A 24,813-nucleotide genomic window follows, 5' to 3' on the forward strand; every position below is an offset into this window, starting at 1 on the left:
ATTCATATTTTTATAACCTCTTATACCTATATTAAACATAAAAAAAACCCTCATGGATATGAAGAAAAATCAAAGAATAATAAAGTTAACCTTGAACTGACCTCTTAAGAAATTAACTATTTCTAACATAAGTAATTGTATTTACATGTAATGTTTTAAATTCATTTGGTAAATGTAATGATCAAGTCATAGTTTTACTTTGCTTGCCACATTTTTCTAAATTACAACTTACCTCCTTTTAAATTCTTCTTAATTTCTAATTCTCAAGATAAGCTTGTAAATTGAGATATGTCATGTTGTTTGGGTTCCAAAAATTAAAATGCAGCAAAAAATAAGTCTGCAGTTGCTAAGCAGAGAATTAAAATACTCTTCCGGAGGAGACAATAAGAAACTTAAAAGATCAGTTATGTCTGTAGGGGGTAAATTGTCCTTGAAAGAAATAAAGGAAGCATAAAGAGGAATTTATAATATATCTCTTGGGTTCAACAATATTAATTTGTCTTAACCATCTTTGAAGTCCTGACCACAGTGATGCTTTCCTAGGTGCATTTTAATTAGCATGATACTGTCTCAATAAGCTACCCAGAATTCAGCAGAGAACAAACCATTTTCTCAAAAGCATTTGTCATGGAATATATCACAATCTTAAATTAATAAATTAGTGCCCATATGAGAACAGAAAATCTAGTATATGAAAATCTCGGAAAATTATGTCAGTGGTAGTTCACAATACCCTCAATGATTTTCAATATATATCATATTTGTAAAAAAGAAAAGCATTAGAAGAGGTGGAGGAAGTATTTTCCCATTAGTGTGTTAACTGTTGAGATTTTATATCAATATAAGGTGTTCAACAAGCTGGGTGTTGTAAGTGTCTCTCACCCCCAAAAGTCCCATCTTTTTCATCATTTTAAGTATTGAATCATCCTCACTTGTGGATAAGCCATCTGCTAGAAGCAATAATTTTAGGAACAATGTCCCAAAACAGCTTCCCATACGTAGCTGCTGGCAGCTCTGGCATTTGGGAGCATAATCCTTTTAAATTGAAATCTGCCCTCATAGGTACAGGTTTCCAGATCCTCAAAGCATCATGAGTTCTTTATACTTGTGATGGAGGTCAAATTAGAGAAAAGGACATTTAAGCTGAAATTGCGCTGATTTTCTTTCTCAATTGTGTCATTAAATTTCAAAGTCCAAATAATCAAGAATATGCTGAAATTCTTAATAAAAACCTAACATTAATCTTTTGGAAACTGTTAACATCCATGATTCATGAGAAGCTGAATGAGCCTATATTTTCTAAATCATAGATGAGTAATCCATCTTCTCTATGTCTCTATGCTTACATTTTGTGTTTCAGCTTGATTTTCATACTTTCTCTCTTGAAAAGCACATATAAAATACTTGGTAAGTCCTTAACCCTTCATGCCTTCTCAAAAGAGCATTGTATAGAGTGGGGAAAATACTCTAGAGTGAAACATTTTGAATACTCATTCTCTTAGTAAATACTTATAGTTGTTGGAAAAGTCACTTAAGTTTTACAAAGTGAAAGAAGTGTTCTAAATGATTTATAAGATACATTAAATATTAAAGGTACTGTGATTTAATTCCTTATTTGTCCTGTCCATAATTATATTTATCTTGTCAAATGAGATAATTCAAAGATCTAAATCCAAATGATTGGTAAATCTTCACAAAGTTAACATCTGACCATTAGATTTAGATGTCTAAAATTCAATAACACTTGTGGAATATACCAAATAGAGAAATATACTGCATCTAAATGCTTTGGGGAGAAATTTGCTAGAAGAATAAGAATACTTTGATCCAAGACTAAACTAAGTTCATTTGCTATAGATTTTTATTTATTTTTTTAAAGATTTTATTTATTTATTCATGACAGAGAGAGAGATAGAGAGAGAGAGAGAGAGACAGGCAGAGGGAGAAGCAGGCTCCGTGCAGGGAGCCTGATGTGGGCCTCGATCCCAGGGCTCCAGGATCACACCCCAGGCTGAAGGCAGCACTAAACCGCTGAGCCACCTGGGCTGCCCTGCCATAGACTTTTAAATAAAACTTCTTTAAAGGGGTTAGAGATGCATGTAATGAAACCGATTACCTATAAGCAAGGTGTGCCTATGGTCAAAAAATTCATTTATTCAAAATATTTTAATTTTTTGTTTAAAAATTACTGAAAAAATCCATTTACAAGGAAAGAATACTCAAGAATGATGAAATTTCCTTTTATCCTCTTAGTTTTTGTCTATTAGCTGATTTTTTTCCTTTAATCACAACACAAATAATTTAAAAGAGACAGTTTTATATTGTTATAAAATAATTTTAATGATCATGGCTGGAGAATTCTTCTACATATATTCATTTTATGTTTTGACATCCTTACTGTAAGAGCAAATTATACTGGTAAGTAATATGACAACTTGTATAGGAAAAAGGTTTAGAAAACCCAAAGTTACTACTTTGAATGCAATCATAAGAGAACTTTATCTAATTTTGTTTTCAAATTATGAATTGACTCTAGTCAAGGATATTTTATCACTTCTTTATTCTACAGAAATATAAAGATATTATGCATCTAATAAAACATAAATTTTTTATAATCAGAGATTTCTTAAGTGTTTACTATCTTAGAATAACTTTAAACATCCCATTTATGTATTACGCATAATTTTTTCTTTTCATGGATAACCTTTAGCCCCATAATTTGTATATATTCTATTTTCATAGGTTTTACCTTCTCTTTGTTTTTTTACTATCAATAAATTATTTACAATTAAATATCTGGAAAAACTAAACAAAAATGAAATCCTTTACATAATTTTGGTCAAGGAAATCATTTTCATCTAGCATTCCTACTTTGTCTATTATATCTGGACATTTTGAAAGTACTGGAAAGGAAAACTCTTAACCTATCTCCTCTTCCTCATTCATTTCTGATATTGGAAAGACTCACCTACTGATTTTTGGGAAAAAAACTGAGCACATACAATTTATCCTTTTCTCTTTCTTTTAGAGAATCTGTACTCAGGGCACAGAACATGGACACTCCTTCCTCCTCCATTTGGTCTGTGAAAGATCTTTATCTGCAAGTTGAACAGCATGCAGGATAGAGTGGGTAATTTCAATTTATACATAAAAAATAAAAAAACAAACAAATCTGTGGCCTAAGAGAGCAGATATGTTGCCTTCCATTTACATTACTTTTCTAATTTCTCTGTTAATTTGGACCTCAGAAAAGAAAGATTTACAAATTAAAGATTCATTTAAAAAGAAAAAGAAAAAGAAAAGAAAAACCTAGTAAAGTAAAAATCGCTAAGAAGATATGAATAAGATAGACCTTGATACTGTTAAGAATGGAATTACCTTTCAGAAAGAAGTATAATTGACTAAATTTAGGCACAATTAATCAGTTACCTCAAAAAAAGTCAATTCCCTTTGAAAATAATCATTATACCATTATCATTATCATTTAGAGCACATTTCTTTGAGAATTCAAAAATGCCCTCCATATGCCTGTTAATTAAGTTATTAATCTTTACAACATATTTATGAGGTAATACTGAATGTTGGAGAAAAATTAGAAAAGACTTCAAACATTTAATAAATGGGAAAAGGATCATTTACTTAAGCTAAAAATTATTAGTTCTTACTATGTGCCTATGTACATGTTTCATATGTTATTTTATTTTCCTACTTTTTCATTTAATAACATATAACCATAAATATTATCTGAAAGAAATTTAAGAAAACTGATAATATTATTCCAAGGATACTCTGAAGCCAATAAAAACTCATAATTTTTAAAGATATAGTTGAAAATAAAAAGGCAAAGTTGATATCAACTCCTAAACAAAAAAAAATTTAAAAATACTCACATGAAAATTATCGCACAATTTCTGTTCTTTATTCTGGAAATCTAGAAACAACCCAATAAAATTACATCACAATTTATACATCAATCTCTGGAGAATTTTAAAACACTCAACAAAGCTTACTTATAATATACATTAAGATACTAATAATTTTCATGTGATAGCTAGTCTCCCAATATGGTCTTCCTACTGACCACATCTCCTAGTGATCATGTCCTAGAGTAGTATTCTTCACTATAATCTGGCTTGATGACTTAATCTTGACCAATACATCGCAGTGAGGCCTGGTCATAAGAAGACTCACAATTTCTAACTGGGTCTCTAACTCACAATTTCTAAAATTTTTGTGATGTAGCCTCTAGAATCCAACCATAATTCTGTGCAAAGCTCAGGTGACAGAGAGATTGCAGTCTATATCCAATAGAATCACTTCAGTTTATAGTACATTCTGAGATCAAAGCCAACAACCAAAAGTAGCTATGTGTGTGATGCCTCTTTGGACATACTGCTTAATTAAGCCTTTTAGGTCTCCAAACGTTATTTGATGACAACTGCATAAGAGAGCCCAAGTGCTTATTTAGCTGAACCCAGTTAAGGCACACAATCATGACAGATAATTATTTTCTTAATGTTTTTAGCAGTTAAGTTTTCACATGATTTTTTACGAAGCATAATTAAGAGGAAGAGAAATTGGTACCTAGGATGTGGTATTACACTAGAAAAAAAAAAAAAAAACCAAAACCTTAAACTATATGATATTAGCCTTAGGATTGGGTGGCTAATGGAGGCCTGAAAGTATCAAGAAGATTATTTAGTGGAAGCTGCAAGGACAGTGAGAACATTTTTCTAGGACTCTGGAGGAAAGATGACCTCTATTATATAATAGTTAAAAAGTTAGTGACATTGTTGCTGATAACAAGGAAAACAGAAAATGTACTAAATAAACTGGTAAATTTGGCCAACATTTCCACTTGGTTACAAGTATCACCTGGTTTCGGATAAGGTATAGATAGAGACGAATAAGCTGAAAATAAATTGTTCCATTTTCAAGCAAATTTTAGAATTCAGGATTTCTGATTTTTTTTTAATTTTTTTTTTGATTTTTTTTTTTTTTAAAAGCATTCTATTCTCAATCTCTCTAAATGGAAAAGGGTTCTCAGAATAAGAAATGTCCCGGAAATATGGTCCCACTTAACAGCTTAGCTATAGAAATATGTATTAAGCCTTTAAAATGAGGGGATCACTGGGTGGCTCAGCGGTTTAGCACCTACCATTGGCTCAAGAAGTGATCCTGGAGTCCCAGAATCGAGTCCCACATCAGGCAACCTGCATGGAGCCTGCTTCTCCCTCTGCCTGTGTCTCTGCCATTCTCTCTCTTTCTCTCTTCTCTCGCTCTCTGTCTCTCATAAATAAATAAATAAATAAATAAATAAATAAATAAATAAATAATAATAAATAAATAAATGAAATCTTGGGAAAAAGTCTTTAAAATGATTTAAGGACCATCCCATTGGCCCTCTTAAGTAGTCATAAATGCTTCTGATATAGATATATACAAATACACACAATATGGAATATGATTCAGCCTTAAAAATAAGGAAATCTTGCTATTCGCAATAATACGGAGGACATTATACTAATAAGCAAAAACAGAAAGTGACATACTGTATGATCTTACCTATATTCGTAATCTAGAGTAGTCAAATTCATAAGAAGTAGATGTAGGATGATGGTTGCCATGGCTGGAGAGCGGGGAAAATGAATGATGTTGGTCAAAGAGCACAAAGTTTTAGTTACACAAGATGAATTATTCTAGAAATCTAAAGTACAGCATGGTAACAAGGTTAACAGTACTGTATTGTATACTTGTAATTTACTAGCAAGATATATCTTATTAAGTCTTCTCAACACACATACAAACACATACAATGGTAACTGCAGAGATAATGGATATGTCAATTAGCTTGATTGTGGTGATCATTTCACAGTGTATGCATATGTATCAAAACATCAAGTTGTATAACTAATATATATGATTTTTATGTCAGTTATACCTTAATAAAGCTTTTTTTTTAAAAAAAGGCTGGATGTGCTTCCTCTATAACAACCTAACAGCCTTCATTTTCCCCAGTCTCCTTGTAAAGTTGAGCCTACTAATTAGTGGTACAACCTATGAGCAAAAGCCATCTCTGTACTTGTATTGAATTAACTTTTTTTACTAAAGCAGGAAATAATGCTTCTAAGAATTTTAAAAGAATTGCTCAAACACATTCTGGCAAGGGAAGGCTCTGTATTAAAGATAGACATGTTAACCATGGCTTTTGTCTAATGAGTAAATCTATGATAGTGATAGGAAGATCATGAAGGTTTTAAGAATATAGTATTCGAGGAAACACTGGTAGCTTGCCCCAAAATGTAGAGAGATAATTAAATATGAAGTACATCCTTTGGACCCAGAACCATTTATAGAAAAGAATCAGGCTGAGGAAACTACAAAGTCACAGATTTCTTGTAAAAAAAAGAACGGTTGATTGAGAAAGTGGAGTCAAGGGTCCAGATTGTAGAATTAAGAGCCTACATATAGAAAATAACCAGCTAAGAATCATGGAGAATAACTTCCAGGAAATAATACTGAGATATAATCAAGGAAATGAAGGAAATGGTACCATGTCTGGCTGGATTTGAGAACTGTTATGCACAAGTTATTAGCTCTGTGCTCTCATTCCTACCACTTTTTTAATAAAGATTCTTATTCTATTTATTCATGAGAGACATACAGAGAGAGAGGCAGAGACATAGGCAGAGGGAGAATCAGACTCCCCATGGGGAGCCCAATGCAGGACTTGAACCAAGCACCCTGGGATCATGCCCTGAGCCGAAGGCAGATGCTCGACCACTGAGCCACCCAGTCATCCCTCAGTCCTACCACTCTTAAATAACAATAACCTATCTCTATATCACCATTGTTTGTTGGGGTCTGAAGTTCAGATTGAGAGAATATTATTCTAGAAATAACCTACCAGCAACCATTTGCGTTAGGCTAAGTAATGTTTCTCAAAAGACGCTATGCCCTAATCCCCAGACCTCTGAATAAATACATTACGTCACATGGCAAAAGCAATTTCACAAATGAGCATAAGAATTTTGACATGGAGAAATTATCCTGATTTATCAGATTGAGCCCAAAGTAATCACAAGGGTTCTCATAAGAGGAAGGCTAGAAGTCAGAGAAAAGAGAAAACATTATGCTGCTGACTTTAGTAATGGAGCAAGGAACCCACAAGTGAAGAATGCAGGTGGTCTCTAGAAGCTGGAAATGGCAAGGAAACAAATTCTCCCTAAAGCCTTGAGGATGCATGCAGCCCTGCCAACATCTTGATTGTAGATTTCTAACCACCATAACCATACGAAAATAAATTTGTGGGGTACATGGGTGGCTCAGTCAGTTAAGCATCTACCTTTGGCTCAGGTCATGATCTCAGGGTCCTGGGATTGAGTCTCACATTGGGTTCTCTGCTCAGGAGCAAGTCTGCTTCTCCCTTTCCCTGTCCCTCTGTGATCTCTCTTGCTCTCAGTCTCTGTCAAATAAATAAATAAAATTTTCCAAAAAAAAAAGGAAATTTTTATTATATTAAGTCACTAAATGTGGAGTAATTTGTTACAGTAGCAATAGGAAACCAATCCTCTACTCTAAGGAATTGTATTATTACCATCTGATTATTATTTTGATGATTATATCCTTCTTGAAACTAATGTATAATGGGATCGCTCTTTGGATATCTTTGGAGGAGGATAAGAGTATATCACAAATAGAACGGATATGACTGGGGACTTGGGGAAAACAGTGGTGCATGTTCTCCAAAGATGGCCTCCATCAACCGCAATTTCTGATATTTGTGCCTTTTTGTAGTCAATTTTTCTTGAGTCTGTCCTGGTTGTGACTCTTTTTGACCAACAAAATACAGAGGAAGTGAAACTGTGATTTTTTTTTTTTTAATAAAAAGCTTTACAGCTTCTGATTGGGCCTCTTGGAATGTTCATTCCCAGGTTAATGATTTCTCTCAGAACCCAACCCATGCTGTGGGGGACTCAAGCTACATAGACAGATCATGTGTAGATACTCTGGGTAACATGCATATTTGTTATTATCCATCAAATGTAAGTCATATAAATGGGTCATCATGGATGTACAGATTAATCAAGCCTTTAATGGCCACAGTGCCAGCCACTATCTGTAAGCACATGAAAGACACTAAGTGAGAACCTACCAGTTAAGCCCAGGGCACACAGAGAACTTTGATATATAATAATGAATTACTTTAGATTACCAAATTTAGGATTGGATAGGAACCAATCCTGCGGTTGATGGAGGCCATCTTTGGAGAACATGCACCATAATGTACATTACATAATATGTACATTATGTAATATGTACATATTACATAACCATATGTAATCAGAACGTTTCATTGTATTATAAGACTTTAACAGGTCAATCACAATTTATAGAAGATTAAGATTCAACTTTTTCCCCCTTTATAAAGAAGCAGGGCACCAAATACTAAGTGGTTAAAGTTGTACCTAAGATAGTATAAAAATTAGAGATGACAGGAAAGAAAGCCATTCCTTCCTTATTTAATTAGTTAAAACATAAACTGATAGAAGTATACACAAAGGCATATGAGCAACCAGAGGAAGCATGCCTAATTAAAAAGAACTTCCAAAGAAATAATGCTTAAAGCAATAACATATGAATTAAACCTAAATTATGGAGAAAGCAATGGTTGTTGAGACCTACTACACAAGACAAAAGAAACAGTACACATTTGAACAGAAAATGATGAACAAGATAATAAACAAAGAAATTACAAAGAATGCAAAATAGGTATATACAATGGATTGGAAACTCCAGAATTAATAAAATACCTAAATATCCTTACTTTTGAAATGCAAACAATCAAGTTTGAATAAAAATACACAAAGAAACAATACACTATGAAACAACAAAAATAAAGAGGAAGTCTTAAAAGGCTCCAGAGAGAAAAATGGACTTCTTAATGGGTTGAGAAATATACTGATAATAGATTTCTTGACAGTCAAATGTAAGCTTAAGATAGTTGAAAAATATCTTTTTTTTTTTTTAGTTGAAAAATATCTTAAAAGTGGAGAAAAAAATAACTGCAACCCTAGAATTTTATGTCAAGTCTTAAAAAAGCAAAATCAAAGTCATTTCAGACAAATAAAATCTGAAGGAGTCTATCACCAGAGTTCAATCCCACCAAAGAACTTCTAAAAGATATATTTTCAAAAGAACACTGAAACCAGAAGGAATGACTAAGATACAATAAGCAATTATGAGCAAAGATATTGGTATGCATGTACCTAAGTATAAACCAAGAAGTACATGAAATTAACAATAATTATAATAATAAACATTGTAGAATAAAAATAAGTCATGATTGAATTAACATGTTGAACAAAATGCCATGTAAAAAGAGAAGTGAAGGATAAGAATAAGAGAAAACGGAATTTGAAATAGTTCATTCAATTCAAAGGAAAGATAGAAAATAAGAAACAGAGAGCATAAAGGACAGAAATATTATCACTGAAATAAATTCTCATGTACTTACCTCCCTACTTAACAGATTAGTTGAACAGAAAAAAATAAGTAAATTCCAGTAGTCTCCTCTTATCTTTGAGGGATACATTCCAAGACCGCCACTAGATACCTAAAATTGTGAATATATATACTATATACTATGTTTTTTCCTATACATACACATCTATGATAAAGTTTAATTTGTAAATTAGGCATAGTAAGAGATTACCAATAACTGCTAATAAGATAGAACAATTAAAACGATATACTTTCTAAAGATTATGTGAATATGCTCTTCTCCCAAAATATCTTATTGTACTGTAGTTACCCTTTTTCTCCCTGTTAATGTCTACAAGATGAGATGAAGTGAAATGAAGGTTGTAGGCATTATGCTGTAGAGGCTACTACCGACCTTCTGATGATACGTCAGAGGAATCATCTGCTTCCAAGTGAAACCATAGAAAGCAAAACTACAAATGGGTTGGGGAAAGCTATAGGTTAAAATATGTAGTTTACAGGAGATTCCAGGGCTGACAGCTGACCATCAGAACCAGGATCTGATTATAAAGATCTGCAAAGGAAATTTAATATACAGGCTCCTGTATTATAAAGGGAAAGTTAATCTGCAGGCCCCAGTCTTATATTCTGATATAATAGAATAGCAGGTCTATTCTGTCAATGTCAGGTCTTGCCAGGGAAATAGTGTGATACGGGATGGAGACATTGGCTGGCTGAGTTCGTGAATTATAAATCTCTAAATTTCCCGGCACTGTTTGATATCCAGCTCAACTTTCACTCTCAAAGCATTTATTCTCTGTAAACATATGACAGTTTTATTCTAAGCATATTAGATAGCTCATCCTCAGCCAAGGTTTTTACAGAAGACCCCTACAGAGACTTCTGGCCTCCCTCCATATGCATAGCTTCCTCCTCTACCCTGCCACATTTTACAGATTGCAGCTTGCCTCTACTGCCCTGGATTGCCATGTCTGTGTCCTCAGCTCAGTAGGGTGGCTGTGATCTGCTTGGGCTCCAGCCTGCTGATCCATGGTCAGGATACTGTCCTCAGGGAAAAAGCTATGGTCACTATGGGGCTCACTACATGATTTCCCCTTCCCTCATAGATTGCATTCACGGGGTGTCACTCAAAACTCTTGAAAACTGGGGGCTCGAATATTATATCAGTTTTATGGTTCTTTACATTGAAATGGCTAACCAGGTAGCAATTTACTCTGTCATTGCCAAAAACAAAAGGCATTCATACTTCTAAATGAATGTTACATATATTTTTTTAAATTCAAATTATACTGCATATTGTAGCTCAACTTAGGAGATAAAATTAAGAGTTATCACACAATAAATCTTCCTATCCAGAAAAATATTATGCATATATATATTTAATAGAAACTATAGTCACCATTTTCTGTACTTGATATGCCAGTACTTGATATATGATGTACATATATATATGTAATATATAATACATGTAATGATGCTATAATTATTCCCACTTTACAGATGAATCTAAAAGAATACACACATCTGAGATGCCTAAAAACATGGGCTTTTCAATCATGGTTTTCTTTGCATCTACCTCCACAGGTTACTAGCTATGATCTTAGGCATATTATTTTTAATTTTTCCATGCTTCAGTATTCTTATTTGTAATATGGGTATTCTATTACCCAATTCATAGAGTTGTTGAGAAGATTAAATCATTTACATAAGTGCTTATAATAGCATCTGCCTTAAGAAAGTATCAATAAATGTTATCTATTAGTGGTATGTTAGAGATTCAAATCCCACACTATATTATGTCAAATTCTTATAATTAACCACTTGCAATTATATTTTATCTTTTACTTTGGTTCCTGGATAGATTTAATCTAATTGTTTTTGTCATTGTGAAAATAAAATCCATTTTCAAACTGGCTATTTCTTACATATATACATATGTATATGTATATATGTATATAAAATGAATGTATAGTTAGCAACCTTCCTAAATTTTTATTTCTAATAGTTTTCTTGTTGAGTTCCTTAATTTTCCTGGGCAAGCAATTATATCATATGCAAACATTAATAATCTTCTTTCTTCCAATTCTTAGGTCTTATTTCTTTGTCCTGGATATTGAAATAATTAAAACTTCAGAACACTGCTTAATAGATATGATAATTAAGAGCATATTTGTTTTGCTCCTGATTTTAATTAAGATGATTCTAATTTTTCAGCTAGTACGATGCTCATTCTTATTTTGAAATAGATATTATAATCACATCTTTATGCCTTATTTGTAAAGTGTGTGTTTGACTTTTATTTAATCATACCAAAAAGGATGTTGAAATTCACCCTATTCCATACTAATTTTGAGCAATAAGATAATCATATGGATTTGATTTGTATAAAGGGAATAAAGTTTTTCAATTTTCTTATTCGATCTTCCTTACTTGCTGTTTGTATTGGCATCACAATCCGGCAAACACACAAAACACATGTTAATAATAATGATAATCACTAGGAAATAGTAAATCTTTCCATAGTTCTAGCATTCTTCCAAGTATTTTCACACTCATGTTGTTTAATTTCTACAACCCTCCCATAAATTTGAGACTATTATATTTCCTACTTTAGAGCAGAGCAAACCAAAGCTCAAGTGGCTAAGAATCTTGCCCAAATTCACTCACCTGGCAAATAGCACAGATGGAGTTTCAGTTAATCACATGATTCTATAAATCTCATTCTGATTTTAATTTTCATTGCCCAAATAGCAGGGAGCTAAGCCATCACTCTTGGAATGGCCAGGTCTACATCTTTATGCAAATGTTTCCCAGTATATCCAAGAAGATATCTCACACATATTCTCCAACACCCCTTGCATTGTCACACCTACTATGTAATGCCTGTTCTTCCCTCTTCCCCCCCCCCCATTTCTATGTCTTGTTAACAAAACCATTAAAAAAAACCCGATTTTAGTTAAGCCTAGCAGATTGGACATATGTGTGTATCTGTACTCTCCTTGCATGGGAGATATCAACACATTTTTGGAAGCTGATGGAAAAGTGGTAACTGATGGAGCAAACTAGAATAAAAGTAAAAATCTAAGTAACTGTGGTAAGTGGTAGTCAGGAGCATGTGTGCATGGTGAAGAAGGAAGTAGAATAGGAGCCAAAAGCCAGAATTACTGCAGAAAACCCCAGAAAGGCTGAATGACTATAAAATTTTTAGAGTTTATGAACCTAGAAAAGTTCAAAAATTGACATAACTATTTTTCCTTTAGACTTCCTTCTCTTGTTTGCAAAGTGAAATAATTGTTTTTGCTCACAATCCATTTTCCTGTACTTGCTTCCTCTTGTCACATGATGTGTTCTTTCATTGGCCTTTTCCCACTGTTGTAATGACAACATAAGCACCTTATCCATCATATCTGTCTTAGGAGTTAAGGTAAATTCGTGGTTTACTTTGTTTCTACAATATTGGTTTACTTCTGCCTAGGCAAAATAGAACAAAAATCCAAATAAGTACGTTTATTTACCTAGCTTATTAGGAGATTATACTCGTGAAAAAAAATCTCATTGTAAAAATCTCATAGATTATTCCTTTGATTGACTTTTGTTTTTAGACATATAATTTCCTCCTGATATTTTTGAAAAGTGACTGTGAGAAGGCCATATTCCAGTTTGAAATATTCAAATACTGTTGTCTGCTTTCCCTTCTTATTCTATCCCCAGCAACATAAACTTGTACACAGTATTCACATATGATTTTCTTATTTCTTTTCCTGAATCTGTGGTTATGTCCCTTTTCTCATAACTAATTTTGTGTTGGGGTGTTTATATTTTTGCTATGTTGGACAACCTAGAAATTTCTATTTTATTCTCTTGTGTTTGAAGAATAGCATAAGGCATTTTTAATCATTTCCACACAACTGCTAGGATGTTTCATAATACATTAATTACTGCTTTAATTTTTATTGATGTATTAATTTCTTATTATTTCCTAATGTTGAAAGTTATGACTAGTTCATTTATTTGTCTGCTGCCTTTTTTTGTAATGAATTCATTTGTTTCTACTACCTACCTTTTATTATTTCTCCTCTTACTCTGTAATCACTGCTGAACAAATCCTTATTATTATAAAGTCAAGGAAAACATGTTTCACCATCAATTTATTTTCAATCACAGAAATACAGTCCCAATACCTATCATATTACATTAGCGTTTGAAAAATTATCTCATTCACCTTGACTAAATATTTAGACACAGTATTATAATCAGTCCATTCTTTTTCTTAGCCTTAGCAATACAGATACAATGGTCACAAATAAATTGTCCTATAGACTCCAAGTATTTCCAAAAATGTCATTTATGCTAAGGCATAGCTTTGGTACTTAATGTTTGGTTCTGTGTAACTAATTTTCAGAAGACTATATAATCCATTGTACAAAACAAAAGTATATGCTTTATGTGAGATCCAGATTACAATTTTTTATTCAATATATATTATTAAAAAATAAGTAAGATCTCTAATCAGAGTAATAAAAAAGAATAACATACTAAATCCATTAGAAACATGGGAGTCAAAATGACTTAGGTATATTTTGGAGTCTCTCTCATGAATCCTTTATTCACTACTACCAAATCCAACCTTAGTTCTATCATCTACCCTATGTGTTTTCTACCTGACTAACAGACCAAGGATTCTCAACTCTGGCTGCACCTTAGAATCTTCTAGATTTTTTTAATAAGGAACTTTTTTTTTTAAGATTGTATTTATTTATTCATGATAGACACAGAGAAAGAGGCAGAGACATAGGCATGAGGGAGAAGCACTCTCCCTGTGGGGAGCCCAGTGTGGACTCGATCCCAGGACCCTGGGATCATGACCTGAGCCAAAGGCAGACGTTCAACCACTTAGCCACCCAGGTGTCCCGAAAATTAATATTTAATTATTTACATGATTCTAATATACAACCAGGGTTAAGTATCATTGTTATACCCTTTAAAGTAGGGTCTTTGAGCTAGTAACTATAATCTCTACTACAAAATATATTAACCAGTATTCAAACAGAAAACTTCACATATACATACATATGTGTATATCTGTGTGCATGATGTGATATTATATGGTAACAAGAGAGGTTGAAAGAGTATTATGCTCCCAGTATTAAAGTAATGAAACAAAGTGATATTGGTGAAGTAAGAAGCCCTTAGTTAAGCAGAAAATTTCAATGAAGTTAGAATATTTCAATCAGAATTTAGCTACTAAACAAATCTGTAACAGTACATGATATTATGAAGTACACGGAAGCAGTACCTGGTAAAGTCATGTCCACAAGCAGCTTATAACTTAGATTAAGATATAAACATAACATGGAGAAAGTCATTACAAAGTCAACTTTTAAGTGAAAGATACTGAACAATGCTGAAAAATAATTCCAGATAAGTAGAAATTCAGAGTTAACTTTAGACTTGTTGAGGGACTTATGGAAGCAGCAGCAGCATTAATGAGCTTAAAGGATCATCAGGTTATAAATAGATACAGAGAAGGAGAAAGCACATTCAAAATGAGGGTGACAGTAAGATCTCTGTGTATACCAAGGAACAGCAGTCATGCCTGCTGTCATAGATTGTGTATGTTAGGGAGTCCTTAGACAAAGAGGGAACAGTGATATAAGCATAGAGGTGAAATGAAATTGAAAATCTAATTATGTCTAATATCTGTCATACTGACTTATTTTACCAGTACATTTAACCATTCTGAGCCCTGAGTTACTCAAAATATTTTACGTAGGAGCAATAATATCTATAGTATGAGACTATGATTCATTTAATATACATAAAGTGAAGCAGTGCTTAATAATAATGTACTTAATGGTTTCATATATAATAACATTATTTCACACAAATACATGATAATACTTAACATGATATCAAAATAATTACAAAATTATTTTAAAAAACAGTGAAAGAGAGGTTCAGAATGAGTGATACTATGAATTTAATTATGGCTGATAAGAAATGTCTTGGAGAGGGGATTCTAGTTGACTATTTCACAGGGAGTTAAGGTATATATTCGAGCTACAGGACAATGATAGCAGGCTTCTGTAAAAGCAATACAGCAGCATCTACGGAACGAATAGAAGAAAAGAATGCAGAAAGTCAGGAAGCTATTAAAAACTCTGGTGGGAAAGGATGAGAGTTTAGATTAGGACTTTTATAAGGTCTGGGGATGAAAGTTCCTATCACTTAAAAGGATTCTTGGACTTTCCCTGCAAGCAATTTAAAAAAGAACAATATTACAGAACGAATTTTACCTGATGGTATTGGTATTGGTAAATGGTCATACATGTAGATCAATAAAACAGAGAGGCTAGAAATAGACTTTCATATATATAATCAGTTTTTTTTTGTCAAAAGTACAAAGACAATTCAATGGACTAATGATAATATTTTCAAGAAAATATGCCACAATATTTGGACATCTACATGCAAAATCCAAATATAAAACCTAAAAGTATAAAACTTCTACAAGAAAAACCTGGAAGAGTAAAATGTTTGATCTTGGTTTGAGCAAAGAGTTCCTGTGTATAACACTGGAGACACAATCCATAAAAGCAAAAAAATGCTAAATTAGACTTTATCAAAGAAAACTTATGCCATATATATAACATTGTTTATAAAATGAAAGGAGAGTCATAGACTGGGAGAAAATACTTGATATCACATATCAGAAAATATACAAAGAGTTCTCAATGTCAGTAAGAAATCAACAACCTAATTTTAAAAATGGGCAATATTTGGCCCAGTACTTAACCAAAGAAGATATATAGATGGCACAAAAGAACATGGAAAAATTCTCAATATCATTAGCTATTAGCTAAATGTAAATTAAAAGTACAAGAGATACTGCTTCATACACACTAGAATGGTTAAATAAACAAAACACCTGCAGATACCAAGGACAGGGGAGACCATGAAGAAACTGGAACTGTCCTTCATTGTTGGTGGGAATGCAAAATGCTAGAGCCAAGTTGGAAATGGCTTGGTGATTCCTTTTAGATTTAAATATATACTCACCATGTGATCAAGTAAGCCCACTCCTTGGTATTACCCAAGAGAAATGAAAACTTCTGTTTATAGTAACTTCACTCATAATTATTAAATCTGATAATTTCATATATCCAAACAACGCAACTCTACTCAGCAATAAACAGGAACTATTGGTAATGCAATAAGATGTATGGATCAAAATTATAAATCTACTGAATGATCCCATTTATATGACAACTTTGAAAAAGGTACAATGTTAGGACAAAAAAAAAATCAGTCGCTGTCAAGGTTTGGTACTACGAAGGTAGCAGCACGAAGAAAGTTTTTGGGTGTTAGTACCATTTTGTATTTTGATTGATGTAGTATTTATACAACTTACTCATTTGTCTAATCTCATGGACCTATATTTGAAAAGGAGTATTTTTTACATAATGAAAATTAAAATGTGATCAAATTTCATAAAAGTTCCACTGAGCAAAATGCAAAAAGAGAAAGAAATGTCTTGTTTTTCTAAACTTGATCGTGTTTCAACATGGTATGGAGATAAGGAAAACAGAAGATCAACTTGTCTGGCATTCATCTGACTTCACTGGCATATCACTGAGATCAAATTGTACTAATGATAATCAAGCAAACATTCTCTTTCTTTCTGACAGGCTTGCAGGAAACTGTCAAACTTTCTGAACATACATCTTAAGAATTTAAAACCCATCTATAGAATTTAAAACCCCACAGTACCTTCAAACACTTTAGTACAGAGAGTGGTTGTCTCTTTTTCATCTAAACAAATAGCACCATCAATGCCCCCATCTACCCTGTTGTTCATGCCAAAGACAGGGAATCACCCATGATTCTTTCCTTTTCACTTATCTCCCTCAATAAACATACCAGTTGCCCAGGTAGGGTTTATTCTCCAAAATACATATAGAATTTTTATGCTTTGTTCCATTTTACTGGTGTCTGGGCCAAGATACTATTATCAGTCTCCCGAAAAACTGCAAGCAGCAATTTAGCTGAACTTCTTGAATCCATTGCCACCTCTTTACAAATCTAGTGACCAAAAAAAAAATGAACCAAATCACATAACTTCTCTGGTCCAAACACTTCACTAGCTTTCCACCACATTTATATTAAAACTAAAAAATGTTTGACCTATAATGTTCCTCATGAGGTAGCCTTGTCTCCTCTCCAACCTCACAGCACAATAAGCCCTGATCCTGCTCTGATTAGACTGTCATCAAATTGCCTTTCTTTCTGTAACTCTGCCACTTAAATATTTCTTACACCTAGAACTTTCTCTTTTGCTCTTCCTGGGTTTTTGTTTTTTTTTTTTTTTTTTTTCCTCCCTCAAACTGCTTTTCCCCCATTATCATCATGGCTAAATCCTTCTCATATTTCCTTTCAAGTATACTGTCTCACTTTCAAAGAGGCCTTCACTGACCTCAGTAGGAACACATGTAGCACAACCAAGAGTCATCACTTTAGTCCCTCCTGGCTGCTTTACAGTGATCAGAAGGATGGATGTATATTTGTTTCCACTACTGTGTTTGTCCATTCTCTAAACCAGAATGTTAATACTAGGAATACAGAAACCTGGTCTGCCTTGTATAGCATAAGTGCTCTTAGCCAAGCACAATTCTTAGCTAAGAGAGGTATCGTTAACACTTAGCTAAGTGGATAAATAAATTCTGCAATCACTTATCCATCTGGACTTTTCAGACTGTGCTATCACCATTTTATTTCAAGACCCTTTTTTTTTTCTTTTGCCCTGAATTAATGGTTTAAGAATTTCTATCAGACATGATCCAAATAAATTATTCATATTCCACATTATTTCATGACAGTAAAGGAATACATAATCCTTCTTCTCATGACCTACTGCCCTGTTAAGCTGCTTCCTACGTGTATGTGAAGCTTTGGGGAGTCCAAAGGCCAGACTGACAGGATAACTCCAGAGTGAAGCCTCCTTCAACACGGAACAAAGCTCTCAGATCAATGCTCTTGTAAAGACCTAATTTAAAGTTGAATATTATTGAATTAAAACCTTTAAACTATAATTGAAATGCAAAATCACAATTACTGATTTAACTGAATTCCCTCTGATTTCAATAAAAATATTCCCATTTGAGATAAAAGAGGGATGATTGTGGTAAAGGAAAGTGATACAAACAAATGTCTACATATACAGGAATGTAGATTTTTTTAAAGATTTTGTTCATTTATTCATGAGAGACACACACACAGAGAGAGAGAGGCAGAGACACAGGCAGAGGGAGAAGCAGGCTCCATGCAGGGGCCCAACACGGGACTCGATCCCAGGTCTCCAGGATCACACCCTACGCTGAAGGCAGGCACCAAACTGCTGAGCCACCCAGGGATCTCCCAGGAATGTAGATTTTTAACGTGATTTCTTGCTTTACAACAATGTGGTTTTATTGTTTCAGATCTTATTTTAAATGATCCTTGAAGTCTGTAAGTGCCACATTAAGAACTTTATGCCTTGAGTGGTTGTTACAGCAGACGTAGAAATAAATTTCTTAAGATATTCCAGAAACCCCTCCAGCTTTTACTCTATTATTGTTACTATTATACTACTTAGAATAGTTTTACTACTCAGCTGGGAGTATAAGGAAATTGAAAACAATATGCATGCCTTATTTGTTAAGCGAACTGCAATAAACCATGCTACAAATCCTGACCACCCTAGTAAATCAGATGTTAATGGGTTTTCCTATTTATTAACATTATGAAATTGCTTTAAACAGTCCTTTCAATTTGAGAAATTGAAGGTAACTTTTGTTCCCTTTTACGATCATAGAAAAATATAATTGAAAAAAAACTTTTTTGAAATACAAAAATTGAACATTTCCAGAACAAGTAAATGGGCTTTTTAAAGATCATATTGTCCCAAATCCTTCATCAAATGCAATTATATTAACTATTTTGAAATTACTCATGTACACCTTAGAGCTAGTTTGTGAGGATGTATTGGCTAGTTCTTCAAACCAACAATGAAGTTCAAGACATTTGTTTGTTTTGTTCTGTTTTTGTTTTTTTGTTTTTTTGTTTTTTTGTTTTTTTGTTTTTGCTAGTTGTTCCTGCTTTTCGTGAAGGCCTATTTAGGCTCATGCAGAAAGAAAGCAGTGATCAATAGCATAGCTTTTATCCATCACTCCAGCCAGCTATCTAATAGAATAATTATGTTGACTAGAAGGAAATATACTGAATAAAAATTTTTCAAATAATCAGTTACACAAGGATAATTCAAAACCAATGTTCCTATACCTATTGGCCTGCAACCACATGGAGACAGCTCTAATTAGAATGTCTAATTGTTGACATTTTTTTTATTTTATTTATTTATTTATTTTAATTATTGACATTTTAAAACCTGGACATTTAAGTTGTGAAATGTCTATGACTATATATGCATATGCATGCTTTCATTAAATTGAGAAAATATCATTTAAAAGATTATTGTGCTCCTAAGCAATTAAGATTAAAAGAATTAAAATTTGGGGGCAGGAGTGGCTCAGTTGGTAAAGGGTCTGTGTCTTGATTTTGGATCAGGTCATGATCTCAGTGTCCTGGGATCAAGCCCTGTGTCAGACTACATGCTCAGTAGCTACTCTGCTTCTCGCCTTCTCACTCTCTCTCTGTTCCTCCCCTGCATGCACCTGTGCACTCTCTCCCTCTCGTGCTCTCTCTCTTAAATCTATCTATCTATCATCTATCTATCTATCTATCTATCTTTGTTGATCTTAGTGCTGGTGGGAAATTCTAAGGAACCATTTTTATGAGTTTTAGACATTTAGTTTTTATACCTTATCTCCTTTGCATAATCATAGTTAATAACTTACAAAATCTAAAATTCTAACATTCCACAAGTTACAACTTTCTCTCATTTCAATTCTTTACATCGCTTACTCCATTCATTTCTTGAATCCTTCAATTCTTCCCATACACTGGTCTCTGAATTTTCCCTCTCAATCCAGTAGAGAGGGAAAATACCTTATTTGTCCATAAGGTATGGACATACCTTATTTGTCTCCATACCTTATTTGTCCCCTAACACTCTCTATATCAACGCTACTCTTCCTTCTATTTCAATTGTTCTTTTCCTCTATTTAAGATTCTCCAATTCTCCTTTCTGGCTACTCAAATCCTGACTCACTCTCACAACCATCTTTCCTCTGGGTGTCAAAACTCTGTTGGAGAGAAGGACATGACCTTCAGAATTAATGAAACTAAAGATCCATAATCTCAAAAATCAGCTAGACAGTCAAAATTGCAACCAAAGCTATGTTAATTCATTCATTTATTCATTAATTCATCGTTAACTTATCATAAGTCTTTTGGCCAATAAGTCTTTATTTAGCCATAACCATTGACTAGGCACTGGTGACAGTATAGTGAACAAATTTAAGGCCTTACTTCCAGATAAATAGCTAGCAGATAGAAATAGCAATATTAGACAAATATATAATAATTATAAGAATTGTCAAGATCCAAGAAGAAAAATTAAGTGGTGCAAGGAGCTGTTACGGTCAAATATTAGGTAAAGGATCTCTGGTAAGGTAACATGGTACAGAGATCTTAAAAAGTGTGAGAGAGAGATATATGTAGATATTGGGGAAGAATTTCCTAGCAGAGAAAACAGTAAATTCTTCTATTTGTGTAATTGCTTCCAAAAAAGTCACCAACAATCATAATTGTTAGGAGGATAGGCTCTTGAGTCCTACTTCTTGAATATGAACCCAACTGTATCACTTACAAGCTCTATGCCCTAAAAGAAGTTAATTAACTTCTATCTTTATTTGTGAAATTTCACAAAGGTTTGTCCTTATCTCTGGGAAAGGAAACTAATTGTTAGGATTAAATGAGTTAATATATGTAAAGCATTTCAACAGGTCCCTGAAACATAGTAGGTACTCTATTTTAGTTCTTAATCCCTTAAGAGATCATTCATCCTTCCCAAATTTGACTTTTCTGTAGGATTTATCCCCTTCATTCACTTCCATCATAACACTGCTTCTTGGCTTTCCACTTATCTCCTTATATTACCACACAGATGTTTTTCCCTTCAATTTGACAAGTTATCTCTGGGACAAATACTCTTTTAGAGGTTTTCTTTGGTTTACATGTGTATCCAAGAACCTTCCTGTCTTCAGCACTTTTTTCTATCTGCCCTCACAGGATAGGTAGTTTCATTCATTCTTGATCCCACAGTTATATGCATACTTTTTATATGTCCATGACCCTCAAATTTGCATTTGTAGCTTAGACGATTTACCCTGAATCACAGACTCCTATATCCAACTGCTAACTTGACATCACTATTTGGACCTACATCTAAAAGACATTACAAAAAAAAAAAAAGACATTACAATCTTAAAATGGCTAAAACTGATGCCCCCCAACTTCCTTAACTCTGTTCTAGACTTGAAGCCTTCCTTATGCCAGTAGATAACAACCACCATTTATTTTAGAACTAAATTCTTGGAATCATCCTTGATTCTTCTTTCTTCCCACCTCACAACCAAAACATCAACAGAGCTCTATAGCTTTACCTCCAAAAATAGGCAAAATTTAACTCAAATATCTACTGCTGTAATCACAGACCCAGACTACTGTAACAGCCTTTTATTGGCCACTTTGCCTTTGTTGTCAACTCCCTAACCTAATACAACTTCTTCATACAACAAGAAAAATAATTTCTGTAAAGCAAAAATGATATCATTCTGCTTCTCTGATTAAGGGACCTTTCAATTGTTCTCTATTGCCAGTAAAATAAAATCCAAACTTCTTGCTATGGCCTACAGTGCCTGTAAGATTTAACCAATGTCCAATCTTATGGTCTTCCCCACCTCCCATCTAATATATCCAGCCATGCCGGTTATTATTGCATCCCTTAGATATATCAAACCTCTTTTGGTCTCAAGGTCTTTTGACTTTTTGTTTCATCTACTTAGAATATTCCTTCCCTGGAGCTTAAATGGCTGTATCCTTCTCATGATATAAGTATCAAAGCAAAAAAGACAGTCATCTCCAAGCCAAGCATACACTTAGCAGAATTTTATATAGGGATGTATTTAAGGGCTTGGGCTTTGCCAACATTTCCTGAACTCAAATCTTAATTCTATTATTTACTTATGTAAAGCCACATCAAATTAAAAATAAGAAGCTTAACTTTTCTGTTGAATAAAAAGGAAAGCAACCTTTCCCTTTTCTTAGAGCATTTACTTTAGAAAACTTAAAATGGTAAGGCTTTTCTGTTTCTTAAAATCTATGTACATTTTTTTTAAAGCTAAATAAGCCTTTTGCCAGTTTTACAAGCTACGCATGCCTTTCTCAAGAACCTGGGGACCATCTCTTTGATAGACAATCATTAAGTAGGATAGTACTCTTATCTCCCAGTTTTTTTTTTTTTTTGGAGGGTTAGGAGCCTAATTTTGACAGGTGCCATACTCCAAGATGTAAAATTACGTCCTGTCATAAAGATATGTTTGTTTTTCTTTTGGTTAAATCTAATAGGCTAAAACAGATGGTCACCTCAATTACCAGGTGAATCTAGCGTGAAGTATGTGTGACAAATGGTGGCATCAAGTATCTTACTCAAGGACCACTTTATTGTTTGTCTTGAAAACATGTATGAAATGGGTTGTATCCTCTGGGCTATATATATAAGGAGAGATTTCTTTATGTCTTTGCAATCTCTTAACAGTTTGCCTGGGATGCACATTTCTTTTTTGTTTAATGCTTATTCAATAACAAAACTGTTTCTTTATTTTTTACTTTTGTGGAGAGGTTACCTGGGTTAGGATATTTTGTTTTGAATTATTTTCTCAACACTTGCTAGCTATGAACAAGTTACTGACTTAACATTTCTGCTTCATTTTCCTTGTATCAAATTCAAGGAAAAAGGGAGTAATAAGGAGTAATAACACCTCCTAAGTTCCTTTAGGAAGACAAATTATTTAAACCATATAAGGAAGAGTATCTGGTACAATGAAAGTGTGGTTAATAATTATTAAGTGTTGTTAATATTCAACACCATAATGTAACCCTTAGTAATGCCAGAAGACTTCTCTATTCATTTTAATGTTCACCAGTTTATTATATGTCTCCTTCCTCAACAAAGCTTTGACTATTTCTCCTTCTGTTTCCAGTGCCTTCTCATAAATACCAATTAATATTTATTTACTGATTGACTAAGTAAATTTGAAGAAACAAACTAGAAGATGACAAACACTATTAAAAAGGAGCTGCTTCCTCTGCTTCCTTTTTCATAGCCTGTTAGTAAGGGGCCATAAAAATGTTTTCTAATATTTTATAAATATTTATAAAAATATTTTATATTATATATAAATATGTAAAACTATATATGAAACTTAAAAAACACATGCCTTTGTGGCCATTTATTTTTAGGGGAAAACCTTCAAATTTTAATAGCTTATGAAATTTATGTCTTTGGATCATCAATAATAGAATAACGTTCAGTATACTTGACTTTAAAAGAAAAAAGCTACATATTTCAAACAACAGTAATATTTTTTAGTTTCAGTGCATACGAGAATGTTTCATTTATTTGGAAGATTCACTTCTATGGGAAAATAACTTATTTTAAATAAAAACAAATAAATTGAGTATTAGATATTTCATTTACATGTTTTTTCCCTCAATTACAGATATGCACATGTCTGTAAGTTTACATATATAGATGCCTATTAGTAAATGCTTTCAGTTTTAAACCCAGGAAATTTGGGTTTCTATGTACAAAACAGAATCAAATTAAAATTCTGCTCACATTGCAGTGATATAGTCTTTACAGTTTAATGAAAATGCAAATGAGTTAACAGCTTAGATGAATAATACATGTTCCTGTACGCTGTATGTACTAAAAAAAAAAAAATCCCGCAAATAAATGAGTTATAAATTTTAGCTCATTTTCAGCATTTGGTGGTACAGTATACCCTTTATGGGTTATAAAAATTGGTTATTGTCTCATACCAGTTAAAAGGCCCCATTTATAAACAAAATATTAACATAAAATAATTATTGTTAGTAGCTTTTCAGAATGCCTTACATATTCATTATATTATTCACATAAGATAATTTTGAAATAGTCATCACTTCTAGGGTATAAACCCAAGTACAACAAATTCCCATTTCTCCTCTAATACATCTTTTTTCCTCTGTCAAATTCATAGATCATGTTCAATTTTTTAACTTCTACTTTTACTAAGAAGGTAAATGAGGAAAGGAGGTAATCTAAGT

The 24,813-nt window shown here is 33.0% G+C and overlaps 2 long non-coding RNA genes across 7 annotated transcripts in view; both read right to left on the reverse strand.

The window, feature by feature from the left end:
- Positions 1–224: 224 nt before the first annotated feature.
- On the reverse strand, positions 225–3,934 carry LOC140608657 (uncharacterized). The gene is made up of 3 exons (XR_012010625.1): positions 3,891–3,934; positions 2,969–3,098; positions 225–429 (listed from the first exon to the last, which is right to left on the reverse strand). It is a non-coding gene; the product is annotated as an uncharacterized lncRNA (long non-coding RNA).
- Positions 3,935–5,156: 1,222 nt separating this feature from the next.
- Positions 5,157–24,813, reverse strand: part of LOC140608658 (uncharacterized) — a 113,290-nt gene continuing 93,633 nt past the window's right edge. The window contains exons 5-7 of one of the 6 annotated variants that reach the window (XR_012010628.1): positions 9,518–9,616; positions 5,566–5,629; positions 5,157–5,279 (exon numbers count right to left, since the gene is read on the reverse strand). This is a non-coding gene — a long non-coding RNA (uncharacterized lncRNA). Of the gene's footprint in view, positions 5,288–5,565; positions 5,630–9,517; positions 9,617–24,813 lie in introns of all 6 variants that reach the window. The other 5 variants (XR_012010626.1, XR_012010629.1, XR_012010631.1 and 2 more) reach the window with 5 other exon arrangements.

The sequence above is a fragment of the Canis lupus genome, chromosome 18 (assembly GCF_048164855.1).
Source record: "Canis lupus baileyi chromosome 18, mCanLup2.hap1, whole genome shotgun sequence".
Lineage (NCBI taxonomy): Eukaryota > Metazoa > Chordata > Mammalia > Carnivora > Canidae > Canis > Canis lupus.